This window comes from Arachis duranensis, chromosome 4 (assembly GCF_000817695.3).
Source record: "Arachis duranensis cultivar V14167 chromosome 4, aradu.V14167.gnm2.J7QH, whole genome shotgun sequence".
Classification (NCBI taxonomy): domain Eukaryota; kingdom Viridiplantae; phylum Streptophyta; class Magnoliopsida; order Fabales; family Fabaceae; genus Arachis; species Arachis duranensis.
This window is the reverse complement of record NC_029775.3, coordinates 24,950,769-24,954,229: the sequence shown is the minus strand read 5'-3', so window position 1 is coordinate 24,954,229 and position 3,461 is coordinate 24,950,769. Positions and strand designations below refer to the sequence as shown.

Here is a 3,461-nt window from a genome sequence, read left to right as displayed (position 1 = left end):
GAGGCGTAATTTATAATCCTACATCATATCTTAGTTCCAAAATATTACAAATTGTAACACGAAGATGCTGGCCCCAATATCCCTCTAAGTAATTGTCTAAATTTAGAGCTTAATGCAGCAGAAAAAGGTCTTAAAAAAAGATAAAAAAAAACAAAATAATCAAAGCAGAGCATTCATCGCAAAGTGCTGAAGGGGACTACAAAAGATGCACATGTTCTAACAGCTTCAATACCTACAAATGCTAGTAAGGATTTATAATCAAATGTGCTTTTGTACAAAATCCCAAACACAATCCACAAAGTAAATACAAATATACAATCATGATAGAACAAATGATGATTAAAGGCTTTGATGATTGTGGCTTCCTATATAAATGCTGCTAACCTGCATTACAGCGCTATGATCCTTGCTCTTTTTTAAAGCTTCAAGCTTCTTGTTATCTAACTGCGAATAAAAGGTAAGGAACAACACGAAAATGACAACCACAACAACACGAATCATAACAAAAACAGAAGAAAATCCCAGCAGTATTTTAGTGTACATAATCCAAATTTAAGAGACAATACCTTCAAATACTCCAAGAGTAATCTGTCTCAATGGCAATAGATAAAACATTCTTGTAGGTGGTGCATGAAATTGTAATCTCAACGGCGCCAACAACTTGGTACGCACAATTGTAACATCACTCTTTTTCACAACTTCGCACAACTAACTAGCAAGTGCACTGGGTCGTCTAATAAACCTTACGTGAGTAAGGGTCGATCCCACGGAGATTGTCGGCTTGAAGCAAGCTATGGTCACCTTGTAAATCTTAGTCAGGCGGATTCAAATGGTTATAGAGTTTTAATAATTAAAAGATAAATAGAACGTAAAATAAAGATAGAGATACTTATGTAATTCATTGGTGGAAATTTCAGATAAGCGTATGGAGATGCGTTATTCCTTCTGAATCTCTGCTTTCCTATTGCCTTCATCTAATCCTTCATACTCCTTTCTATGGCAAGCTGTTTGTAGGGCATCACCATTGTCAATGGCTACTTCCCATCCTCTTAGTGAAAAAGGTCCTATACGGTTTCCCGCATGGCTAATCAACTGTTGGTTCTCGATCGTGTAGGAATATGATTTACTATCCTTTTATGTCTGTCACCACGCCCTACAGTCGCGAGTTTGAAGCTCGTCACAGTCATCCTATCCTATATCCTACTCGGAATACCACAGACAAGGTTTAGACTTTCCGGATCTCAAGAATGCTGCCAATGGATTCTATCTTATACCACGAAGACTCTGATCTCACAGAATGGAAGGCTCTGTTGTCAGGAGATGCAACCATGCGTCATGGACCAGGAATCCAAGAGATACACACTCTAGCTTTTGCAGGTAGAATGGAAGTGTTTGTCAGGCACACATTCATAAGTGAGAATAGTGATGAGTGTCACAGATCATCACATTCATCAGGTTGAAGTGCGAATGAATATCTTAGAATAAGAATAAGCATGAATTGAATAGAAGAAAGTAGTAATTGCATTAATACTCGAGGAACAGCAGAGCTCCACACCTTAATCTATGGTGTGTAGAAACTCCACCGTTGAAAATATATAAGTGATAATGGTCCAGGCATGGCCATGAGGCCAGCCCCCAATGTCTAAGATCACATAAACTGATCAAAGATAGATACCAAGATGAAAATACAATAGTAAAAAGTCATATTTATACTAGACTAGCTACTAGGGGTACAAAAATGAGTAAATGATGTAGAAATCCACTTCTGGGCGCACTTGGTGTGTGCTTGGGCTGAACATTGAAGCTTTCACGTGTCGAGGTCTTCCTTGGAGTTGAACACCAGTTTGTAACTTGTTTTTGGTGTTTGACTCTGCTTTGTAACTTGTTTCTGGCGTTTAACGCCAGAATAGGGCAGAAAGCTGGCATTAAATGCCAGTTTGCGTCGTCTAAACTTGAGCAAAGCATAGGCTATTATATATTGCTGGAAAGCCCTAGATGTCTACTTTTCAAGGCAGTTAAGAACGTGCCATTTGGACTTCTTTAGCTCCAAAATTTCCATTTCGAGTGCAGGGAGGTCAGAATCCAACAGCATCTGTAGTCCTTTGTAAGCCTCTGAATAAGATTTTCGCTCAGGTCCCTCAATTTCAGCCAGAAAATACCTAAAATCATAGAAAAACACACAAACTCATAGTAAAGTCCAGAAATATGAATTTTGCTTCAAAACTAATAAAAATATTCTAAAAAATAACTAAATCATACTAAAAACTATATGAAAACAATGCCAAAAATCGTATAAATTATCCGCTCATCAGTAGGCGTTGATGAACATATGTGGGGCAGCTGCAAGGGTCGGTTATGAAATGGCCAATGAGAGTGCGGTCACCATTGAGACTCCAACGACGAACTCCTTAACAAGGTCGTCGTCAGTGAGATCAAGAACCTCAGGGCTAAATACTGAACTATTGTCATAGACAGGACAATAAGACCATATGAGAAGGGCCTGATGCTAAGCTTGGAAAGCAGTGCAGCTTCAGAAGAACCGACCTTGTCACCCTTCTTAATAAGTTCCACATGGGTGATAATTTCAACAGTACTGGTGGACGAAATTGTGATTCAATTGTTATTCCATTTTGCAAAATTCATTGCTTTTCATTCCCTGGTAATGGCGCCAAAAACATGATGCCAATACCATAGTTCACAACTCCGTTCAACTTAACCAGCAAGTGTACTGGGTCATCCAAGTAATACCTTACGTGAGTAAGGGTCGATCCCACAGAGATTGTTGGTATGAAGCAAGCTATGGTCACCTTGTAAATCTCAGTTAGGTGGATTAAAATTGGTTTATGGTTTCGAAAATTAATATTAAAAAGAAACTAAAAAGGATAGAAATACTTATGTAAAATCAATAGTGGGAATTTCAGATAGGTGTATGGAGATGTTGTGTTCCTCTTGAAACTCTACTTCACTATTCGCTCTTCCTTCAATCCTTCTTACTCCTTTCCATGGCAAGCTGTATGTAGGGCATCACTATCATCAATGGCTACTTTCAATCCTCTCGGGAAAATGGTCCTATGCGCTGTCACTGCACGGCTAATCGTCTGGAGGCATCACCCTTGGTTGATAGCTAATCCCATCCTCTCAGTGAAGAGATACAGCAGAGCTCCACACCCTTAATCTATGGTGTGTAGAAACTCCACTGTTGAAAATACATAAGTAAAAGGTTCAGGAATGGCCGAATGGCCAGCCCCCTGAGTGATCAAGAGACCGAATAATCAAAGGCTAAACAGTCCAGAGATTAAACTGTCAAAAGATGTCTAATACAATAGTAACTTATCCTATTTATACTAGACTAGCTACTAGGGTTTACATGAGTAAGTAATTGATGCATAAATCCACTTCCAGGGCCCACTTGGTGTATGCTTGGGCTGAGCTTGATCTATCCACGAGCTGAGGCTTTTCTT

The 3,461-nt window shown here is 39.2% G+C and overlaps 1 pseudogene; it reads right to left on the bottom strand.

Moving 5' to 3' along the window:
• Window positions 1–568: 568 nt before the first annotated feature.
• Window positions 569–3,461, bottom strand: part of LOC127746615 (60S acidic ribosomal protein P0-like) — a 17,241-nt pseudogene continuing 14,348 nt past the window's right edge.